The sequence below is a fragment of the Mytilus galloprovincialis genome, chromosome 13 (genome assembly GCF_965363235.1).
Source record: "Mytilus galloprovincialis chromosome 13, xbMytGall1.hap1.1, whole genome shotgun sequence".
Taxonomy (NCBI): Eukaryota; Metazoa; Mollusca; class Bivalvia; order Mytilida; family Mytilidae; genus Mytilus; species Mytilus galloprovincialis.
Genome location: NC_134850.1, coordinates 43,333,414 through 43,344,897, shown reverse-complemented (window position 1 = coordinate 43,344,897; position 11,484 = coordinate 43,333,414). Strand labels below are relative to the sequence as shown.

General features: G+C 33.7%; 1 long non-coding RNA gene across 1 annotated transcript; it reads right to left on the bottom strand.

Moving 5' to 3' along the window:
* Positions 1-6,409: 6,409 nt before the first annotated feature.
* LOC143055839 (uncharacterized) lies at positions 6,410-11,202 on the bottom strand. Its single transcript, XR_012972145.1, has 2 exons — positions 11,026-11,202; positions 6,410-6,734 (listed from the first exon to the last, which is right to left on the bottom strand). It is a non-coding gene; the product is annotated as an uncharacterized LOC143055839 (long non-coding RNA).
* Positions 11,203-11,484: the final 282 nt, after the last annotated feature.

Below are 11,484 nucleotides of genomic sequence, written 5' to 3'. Positions count from 1 at the left end.
TTTATAATATATATATATACATGCATTGGTTCAAGAATTTGATAAACATTATTTCACACCAGTCACTCGTTTCATATGACTTAAAGAAAAAAGATTCCGGAATATGTCTTTCCCTAGGAACTTCTTTAACTAAAGTTACCGAGTGGTGTAAGTAGTCAAACTACTGTATCACCAGCGTGTCAACAATGACTTTGTGAGTCCAAGTTTCGCATGTTGCAGGTGCGCTCGAATCCAATCATAATCAGTTTTCGAATGCCGTTTGGTTCTCTCTGGACAGTCCGGTTTCCTCCACTAATAAAAAGTTACCTCCATGAAATAGCACAATAGTGCTGAATGTGGCATTTTAACACCAACCAATCATCGAAGGCACATTTATTTCATGACATGGCAGGGGGAGGGGGTATGAAATCAAATCAATGGAGGCTATCAATGTCACTGACATCCAAAGAAAGACAACTCGACAACAGAAAAATCCTATGCCAAAATTGACACGTGCGATTTAAAAAAAAAATCTGTATAATATGTTTAATTCACAAGTAAAAACTACGGTTATTTCTTCTCTTCAGTGGTCAATTTTTTTTAATTACCGATAGGTTGTGTTCGTTGGGGAAACTGCCTCTGATTTCTTAATATTTGTTACTGATCGTTACTGGTCTGGTATTATGAATATGAGGGGATTTGTGGTATAAGATAAGATAACTTAAAGATTAGATATTTTTATTCAAATTAAAGGTTCCATGCAAAGCCATGTAATTTATCACAATAATTTGTATCGTTGACACACTATTTTTGATAACCATATATGATTATGAATGCAATCATCTCAATTATAAGATTGTAAACCACAACAGACCACAGCAATAAGCATATAAGTAAACAAACATAACAATTATATATATAATATTAACAGGCAAATATTTTTAATGGATTACACAAAAACATATGTGTACTATATTGATAGTTTTCTGAGTTCAATACGTTACTGATTCATTGATTTTTGGTGATTTAACGCCACTTTTAATCACTGCATTTAGGCTATTTCGTGTCGGCCAGTTTTTATTGGTGGAGGAAGCCAAAGTGCCCAGAGAAAACCTCCGACCTTCGATAGGAAAACTGACAATCGTAGTCAATTAAGATTGGATTCGAGTGCACCCGCACGAGCTGGGTTCGAACTCACAACCTCAGAATTGACTGGATAGTGATTACGGAATTAACTACTTTTTTCTCTTGACTACTTAGACCGCTCTGCAACCAAGACCCCACTGAGAAAACAACAAAAAGGCGTACAAAATAAAACTAAAGATATCTGGAGAATAATTTCTTGATTATGAGTTATGTCAGTGCTTAGGAATGTCCAGTATCAGTATCATAGTTGAAGGTTCAGTGCAGAATTACTTATTAGAAGGCCAAAGAACTCTCTTTACTCAATATTTTCTTTTTGTACCACACTTATTCAAAGCTCTTTTGTCACATCATAGTAAAGGTTAAAAGAGATATAAACAATCCTGTATCTCTTTGTGGGATTAATTTAAATACATATTGGGAATAAAGGTGATGATTTTATATAATTTGGATTTTAATATAAATATGGAATACTTTTATACTTTTCTTTTGATTTGTACACATTATTGTTTTCTATAGTCCTTGATACATGATTCTATATTTATTAATACATATAGGAAGTTGTGGTATGAGTGCCAATGGAGCAACTCTTCATCCAAGTCATGATAATTTGTAAAAGTAAACCATTATAGGTTAAAATACAGTCTTCAACACAATTTTTTAAAAGTAACTATAGTTATTTATAAACAAAATAATCTTATTCTTAAAAAAGATCAATATAATATTTTTGTTTAATAATAAACGAGGACGGGAGTGAGGGTTTGGTATGCATAGGTATAGGAAGATGTAGTATGAGTGCCAATGAGAAAACCCTCCATCTAAACAATTTATAAAAGTAAACAGTTATAGGTCAAGGTACGGCCTTCAACACGGAGCCTTGGCTCACACCGAACAACAAGCTATAAAGGACCCCAAAAAATGACTAGTGTAAAACCATTCAAACGGAAAAACCAACGGTATAATCTATATAAAAAACGAGAAACATTTATGAATCTCATCAACAAACGACAACCACTAACATCAGGTTCCTGACTTTGGACAGGTGCAAACATGAAGCGGATTTAAACGTTTTAAAAGATACCAACCTTCACCCTTACCTGAAACTATAGTGTGAAATGTTTATATTTTTCTGAATTCGTTTCTTGTTATTAATATAAGTTTTGTACCACACTTATTAAAATCTCCTTTGTTACATACAAATTAAAAAGAGAAATAAACAAACCTCCATCTCTTTGTGGGATTAATCTAAAAACACATTGCTAATAAAGTCGATTTGTTTGTATAACATAAAATTTTGAATACTATTATAATTTTTCTTTTGATTCGTACAAATTATTGTTTTCTAGACCTTAATATTTGATTCAATATTTAATGATATTTTGTCTTAGCATATTATATAAACCTGTCTTCATATACATAACAATGGAAAAATATACTTAGATAAAGAGCTACGGACTTGTTTTTAAGTATTACTATTGAGTTCGTTAAAATTTTCGATTAATTTTTCAATTTGTCAAATCCGATTGAAAGTCATTGAATACTGCCCTATAAGGGACGACATCAAAAGATCGATGTAGGATAAAAAAAACTTAAATCGAATAGTTTGAGGTTTGGGGGGGGGGGGGTCAACATTGCTAATCTTTTGTTAATCTAAAATCGATTTTACATCTATCCATATAGGTAAATCAATAGGGTCAGCGAAAAAACTATGTGAATTAAGTTTTTTATCCTACATTGAACTTTTGATGTCGTCCCTAAGCTAGAACTATTTTTTTTTCTTTTCTTACCAATGAACTGATCGAAATTGATACTCCTTTTCATTACACTTATACATGTCTTTAGAATGTTTAAAAAATATCAGACGTTACGCGCGATGTTCGTACCTCATTGGAAATTCGGTGTAGTTGGCAAGATGCAAGTCCAAAATTTATAATTTTGTGATATCATATTCATTGCTATTGTACGTATTTTAAAAAAAAACGAATTTTAAAGTAAAAACGAAAAAAATAATTGCTGAAACTATGTTTTATGCTGCATGCGACAAGCTTCACTTTATAAAAACGGCGATTTTACGGTTGTCCCGCGTAACATAATTCATTTATTGTAACCACTAAACTATGATTTTCGTCAAAACTATTTAATATTTTGAAAAACGTTTTTTTCCATTATTAAACAGAATGGTTCCTTCAGTCTTTTATGCACTTTTAATGACGTTATGATCACGTCATAGAAAAAAAAACGCGTTCCATACTACAAGGGCAAATCTGTCCCACGGGGAAAAAAATTGGGATTCAAGATTTGAAAATCCAAAAACTTTTATCTAAAATGAAAAAAGTTTAGTATTTGTATTTACTACATCAATGTTAATTTGCTTAATTTTATGAATTTAAAGACCAATTTCCTGAAAAATGATATATGGTAATTTATGAGCGATTTTTCAAAGGCTTACAAGGTTGTCGCACCGCCATTTTTTGACGTAAAAACGAACTCAACTCAAATGTACGTCAATTGTTTGCTTATCAGTGCTCTTAAAATGGTAGAATTTTATGATGTTTTAAAATGTTATTTTTCTCAATTTTTCAAAAAACTTAAAAAAATCAATTTTCGATTAGTAGTTAAAAAGCACCGTCGATTTTGCGGAGTCTTACAAGAATGTCGCACTTGCTTAAAAACAACGTTTCAGTCGAATTTTTGGTTTGAACGTTACGAAATATTTTCGACGTTGTGTTACGCTTACATGTACGAACATCGCGCGTAACGTCTCAAGAATTTAACATTTTTTGTAACGACAGCCTCGAAATATTACAGCAGAAGTATAATAAAAATCCATAAAAAAAATTGAAAAATACAATATTCAATAAATAGGTCGGACCATTACTTATCTGTAGAATTAACTGGCATTAGATATAAATATGGTTGATCGGATTATCCAAGTCCTACAGCAGAACTGTTGCTAAAGAATGCAGCCTTTTGTTTTGATCTGCAGGATGTATAAAACAGAGTTACATCCAATCAGATGTTTACATTGGCGAATGGAGAGTGCAAAAAAGGTTTCGGAACATTTGCAACAATTCCATTGGTGGTCTGTTACAAGACAAAATTGCTTTATATGTCCAATAAGACAATTTTTTTCCAATGGCTATCAATCACTTCAATTTTCCGGGCGTTCAACATTGAACAACCTACCACTTAGTCATATCATTAATTTGTTCTAGTCCTAAATATAAATGAAATGTTTACAACTAAAAGCTATCGACAATCATCCAATATTCACGTCAGAAGCCACGTGTAAAATGGTGGCTTACTTCTCAAGGTCTCACAATTTTTTTAAATGTAGTTTTGATGAGTTTAATATAGAAAATTTGTGAATAAGATTCAATAGATTCGGTTCACCGACCTTCAAGACTATTTCACCACAAACTTGTACCATCGGACACTCGTCATTTCAACGGACGAAGTAGATGTAACATAATTGTCTTCCAGCAATGACTATCTGTTTCATGACCTTGAAGTGAAAAACAGCAATACAAGTGTTGTTATTTGCTATTGATTGTGTCAATTAGATTGAAGTGATTGAAAGTGCAAGAAACAACTCAGTAATTGTAAAAATATATCCAGAGACACTCAGTTCAATAATGATCACGTGTCGTCCGTGTCCACTAGCTATATAGACGTTACTAGGTTTTTTATGTGGATTATAAAACAAGATCCAAAATAGTACTTTTCGAATATACTAATTGCCATGCATTCCTGAGACATACAGTAAACATGATTTATGTAATGTAAATTTTGAGGTTTCAGTGAATGCACAATAGCAGATGCATTGGCATAGATAGCGAGTCTTGTTGATAAGTGACACGCTGCAACATCAAATGTATCCTTTTTATAAATTTTACTAAACATATAGCTGAAACTCTCATTGAAATTTGATCTTACACATTTGTGCCTGATCTGTTTACGCCGGTATGGTTTTGATACTCCTAATATAAACATTTTAAGTATTGGCTTCCTAAACATTACCGCATGAGTGGACCTTGTGAGGACTGTATTAAAAGAGAGGCGAAAGATACCAAAGTGATATCGAAAAAGAAACTGACAATGCCATGGCAAAAAAAACGAAAAATGACGAAAAGACAAACAACAGTACACAAAACACAACATAGAAAACTAAATATTGAGCAACAAGAACCCACTAAAAACCAGGGGTGATCTCAGCTGCTCCGGAAGTGTAAGCAGATAATACTCCACTAATGGTGTGTAATACCGTAAGACTGGTTCCCTGTCCTTTATCTGTTATATTCTGTCTGGGTCTAGACTAAGAAACCCGTATGTTGTAAGGGAGAGAACCAGCCTATTATGTATCATGAATTTGGTTACCTACAATCAGATTCAGGATTGTATTAATTCACGTGAATTTACTTCGATGAAATCAACTTTATATTGCCATTTACATTCCTTCATGGTGGACAATCAAATCTCAACCTAAAAGTTAGTATGAGAAACATTTCGCTGGAACTTCCTTTTGAGCTTTTCTCTCAACAAAGCATGCTTTAAGAGACGGTAGGTTGCTTCTCCACCTAAATATCAGAGGCTTACAATAAATTGATGTAATTACTGTTCTATATGTTAACCTTAGTATTTGTATGATTTGTTCTTGAAAATTTAAAGCACAACAAGAAGTATCAGAAAATATTTTTTTTTACGTTAGCAGATAATTGATGGTTTACGAGGCATATCTTTTAATATGAATTTCTTTACAAATGTCTTGCACAAAATTCATGTGACCCTACAAGAATGCCATAAACTTTCAAAACTTGCAGGTAGAAACTAAACAGGACTATAACATATGTATTTACACTTTTGGTTTTTAGCTGAATATTGTCCCGATGACCTAAGGTCTGTCTCCGAATAATCTTCTGACGTCAAGCAACAATCACTTTTCAATTATGACGTCAATTTTTTTTAAATTGGGATGTCAAATTTTACGGGAACTTAGGTGATTTTAAGTAATGGCGGACAAATTTGCATACAAGTGTAAATACGTTTATGAAGAAAAAACGAGAGCCTTATCTTACAAAAAAATCGACATCGACAGTAATCCTTGATAGGACAGCAAAAGTTCCCGTAGAAATTGGAAATACCGACAATAATACAATATACATAAGCTTAAGGAATGCATCGAAGTCGTGTCTGTATCAGAAGTATCGCTGTACAAATGTCAACTAATATTCATTCTTATCAATACACTCATCAGTAATGGGTTTTTTAATGAACATGACAATCGTCAAAATCTAGAAAATAATCTTTATTGCGTATACAAATAATCCTTACATTTGGTCTAATGTTTTCTTGTATAATCAGTTCAGATCATTTGTGATTTTATCGCCTTTCACAAATAGGGAGACACATATAAGCCGGGTAATAATTCCTTACATCGTGCCACCTACCACCAGCAGACTGCATTATTTCAAGATACCCTTGTCCCCCATCTGGTTCTTGACTGTCCTCATTCCAGTTAAAGTAATTCATCGGGGTTCCATCATCAAACGTCCAAACCCCCGGAAATAAAGCATCTGTGCCCTGGATACATACTCTCTCTGTTGGTTCGTTTGCTGAAATATTAACACAATCTTCCAACCTTACTAAGTTACTTATGGTCCATATAATGTAAAAGATGCTTACAAGGTCAACAAAACCTGGTTTCACCAGTTTAAATGTGATATTATTAAACTTGTTTGATTGTGTTGCTTCTTAAAATTGAGAATGGAAATGGGGAATGTGTAAAAGAGACAACAACTCGACCAAAGAGCAGAAAACAGCCCAAGGCCAGCAATTGGTCTTCAATACAGCGAGAAAATCCCGCACCCGGAGGCAGGCTTCAGCTGACCCCTAAACAAAAATGTGTACTAGTTTGAAGTGAAAATGGACGTAACACTAAACTCCAAAACTTATAAATGAACTAAAATTAAAAAAACATACAAGAATAACGAAGGTCACAGGCTCCTGACTTGGGACAGGCGCAAAAATGCGGTAGGTTTAAACATGTTTTGTGAGATCTCAACCTTCCCCCTATACCTCTAGCCAATGTAGAATAAACGATCACACAGCAATACGCACAGTTAAACTTAGATTAAGAAGTCAGAGTCCGATGTCAGGATAGGTAGCAAAAGAAACTAAGCAAAAAAGACAATGATACATTAATTAACAAAGGACTACTAGCAGTTACTAACATGTCAGCTCCGTACTCAATTAAACTGATTGAAAGAGTATGTCTTCATCAGATGAAAATCAAGCACAGTCCCTCTCGTTAGGGGTTTAGTATCATACCATCATAAGATATATGAGAAGAATATAACCCGTATCCTGCCAACAACTGGTTTTAGAATAAATGTGTGTATTTCCGATGCAAAGACCCTATGAGTGAATCAATATTAATTCCAAAATATGCCATCTTTAATGACCAGACAACAGTATCGTAAGTATATCCCTTCTTAATAAGTCTGTTTGAAGGTTTGGTTAGCTTATGAGGTAAATGACGACATTGTTGTTCTTTGTATAGGATACTACCATAAAAGATTGGATGTGAAATACATGAACGTATAAGATGACTGCAAGTAGATTTATATTTACGAATGATGATCCTTGATCCGATGATAAAATTTACTAAATGTTTTGACTAGTTTGTGATATCGAAAACCCTGTTGTAATAATTTTTCAGTAATACAGAGATTTCTTTCGTTTAAATCAAATACGTTGTTACATACACGACAGGGGCGGATCCAGCCATTTTTAAAAGGAGGAGTTCCCAACCGAGGATAAAAGGGGGTCCAACCCCTTGAACCCCCCCCCCTCCTCTTCCCTTGGACTGGCCACTGCACGAGCGAATCGAACAAGTTGAGATATATAGGTGATAAGGGGACGTCACAATCTAAAAATGGCTAATTAACAATAGGAAATGAAAATTCATTCTTTTATCATTAATTTTGATATTAAGCTTCTCGTTAAAGATCCAGAAAAGGGCAGTGTTCATTGTTAGTATTAGCTTTATTTAAAGTCTGTTCAGCAGGATAAATCTCTTCACTACGTACTGAAGTCGCCATTATTTAGAGCCAATATATCATCCAAATATCTAAAAGTGTTATTAAATTTTTGTATCAGATGTTGTTTTGATGGGTCTTTGCTGATTTTAGTCATAAATTGTAACTCATAACAATACAGAAACAGGTCCGCAATAAGTGGTACACAGTTAGTCCCCATTGAAATTCCGATAACTTGACGATATGCGGGATCTCCATAGCGAACAAAAACGTTATCTAGTAAAAATTCAAGGGCAGTTGTCGTATCAAAGCAGATCCAATTGACATAGATCTTTTGTTTGTTGTTACTAAAAAATTACATAAATTATAAAAAAGAGTTTGAACATATATATTAACATTCTGACTTTTAAATGGCCATTTAATTACAATGTAGGTGCGTGAGTTTTTTCTTAATGAGATTATGAGGCAAAGTCGTATATCGGGTAGAAAAATCAAAACTTTGAACAGATTCGAAATCACCAATATAAGCATGCAATTTATCAAGTACTTCCAACGAATTTTGAAACTTCAAAAGTAATTAATTCCACTATTTTCCAAGGCCTTATTTTAACAATTTATTACCAGGTTTTTGATCGTACCAAGTGTACATAATAGACAGTTTAATAGTGGCACAATGGTTTGAAGACGAAGACTTAGTACTGTTCAAGCAAATAATTGATAAAAGGGAAACATCCTTTGTCATGTTGATGTGGATACTAGATAGGATAACTAAAACAACTCCCTTCTGATACAAACACATTTTGCAAACCATAATTTTTTTTTTCAATGTCATACAATCCACAAAACACTATACAGGAAACTAAAGATTGAATAAGTAAAGATTAAAATTCGGGAGGGGGGAGGGGGGGTAATTCAAGTGCTATGTAGGGTATGCAGCTGCATCATTACCACTGTTTTGCTCGTATGATTTCGTAAAATCAGATAATAAGTTGCAAAATGTGATTTATGTATCTATACTATTAAACGAGAAGACCTCATTTTGTGTGTCGCTTCTCCTCCTTCCACAATAAACTAATCATCATGCCTCTGTGTCCTATAGGTAACATGTATAGTCGCATTTGTCATCCATTCTTATGATCATTCAGTTTGGGTTATTTGGGGGAAAAAACGAAAAAAGAAATGTCCGGATATTTTCCCGTCATTGGACAAAACTTTAAGTCAGATTAGACTTCCGGTTTGTGTTTTTCTGTACTTTGAACATACAAAGACTATGAATAAATTATATAAATTTGCTTTCTGCTATAATTTTGAGTTCTAGAATGTATCATCCTTGCTTAACGTGTTTCAGTTTGGGTTATATTGGGAGGAAAACGAAAATGAATAATATTTGCTATTTACTATCAATTAGTGTACAGTGGCGGATCCAGAACTGACTGACCTAAAAATGGGGGGGGGGGGGCGTTCCTCTCATGCTTCAGTGATTCCCCATATAATCAACATTTTTTTCAACGAAATGCCCCCCTCCCCCCCCCCCCGGGATCTGCCTATGGTTTACTATCAACGGCGGTCACTGCGGATATATTTCTGTATACTTGCATACATTTACTATGAATAACTGTATTTGTTATAATTTACTAAAAATTCCAATGGTTATCTTTGGGGGGAGGGGGGGGGGCTCTTTTCTATTCATGAAGTTCACTGATGTATATATAAAATATAAGCACCTTTGACTTTTGATACCTCTCCTGAAATTCTCTGTATAGTAATTAAAGTATATATGCATGTTCATAGAGTACAGAAAGTAGGTATACAAATCGGTATTTGGGAAATAGGGGGAGGGCAAAAAAAAAGTGCCCAGTCCTTAAGTACCTTTGACTTTTGTACCTCTCCTGAAATTTTCCAGTCAGTATATTTTTTTTACAGTATAAATACGCTCTATTTCCCCGCGATTTCGCGGGTGTGTTCTAGTGAAAAATAATAATATGGTTCTTCCGTTCTGACTTGTTTTATAACTACTACTAGTAGTACTTTTTTACACACCCAAGACGGAAGAAATTTATAATGTGTTTTTTATTATTATTAAAATATAATTTTTCTATTATATTGGTTATTTTATTTCGAATAATATGTTGTTTACTTTAAAAAAAAAAAAAAAAAACTACACAAGATCTTGTCACATCCTGTAAAGTATCGTCAACAATGGCCAAATAAGTAAAAAAAAACTACCAAAAAAACAATGAGTTGACACTGCGACCCATACGGCAATGTATGGACCGATTGGTCAGCTACTTAACAGTGTGTGGATCGAAGCGAAGCTGAGGTCAATATACTTTTGGAAGATGACATTCAATTGAAGGTGAATTGATATGGATTATATGTTATGGTTACCTATAAATGTTCACATATTTGTCCTATGGTCTTTAAGGATAGCTGTCTAGCTTACCAAACTTCATTATCTTTCTTTCATGTTAAGATTAAGCATAAGGTAAGTTAATAAACTTTGTCATATCAACTTGAAACTTTAAGTTAGTACATACATTATATGTTCATTATGAGGTAAACTTTTGAAAACTTTTACAAAATAAGATTGTTGCCCCCGATTTCGCGGTTAACTGGACATACATGTAGGAATGTTCATAATGACCAAAACTTTTGAAAACTTTTACTTAATAAGATTGTTGCCCCTTATGTCGCGGTTCACTGGACATGGGAATGTTCATAATGACCAAAACTTTTGAAAACTTTTACCAAATTAGATTGTTGCCCTCGATTTCGCGGTTCGCTGGACATGGGAATATATGATAGTGCGAGCGGGGCATATAGTGCTACATGTATATGCAAATTATGAATACATATTAGAATATACCTGTGGTGAACTCAATGAATTCTTGTTTGTCGACCGAATCTATTCGTATCAACTCGGCACTCAATGATGCACAATGGAGTTTAACGACCAAGAAGTTGAGGGTGATCGGTACGTTTAAATTAAAGCACAATTCTAGCTTCCTGTAATACCAGAATCCCTCTGCTGGTGGACATCGACCACTTCCTAAAAAAAAAAATTAAATTTCATGAAAGTGTACAAATATAGTTACCATTTACTTAGTATTAGATAACATGTGCCTTTCATTCCTGTATCGTTTCACTGTCATTACACTTTGTATTTGATTCCTTTATCTTTTTTGGTATAACACTATGTGTCTTTGATGCCTGTGCCGTTTACTGTTATGACACGATTTGTCTTTGATTCCTGTACCATTTTAATGTCATAACACTTTGTCTTTGATTCCTTTATCTTTTTTGGTATGACACTATGTGTCTTTGA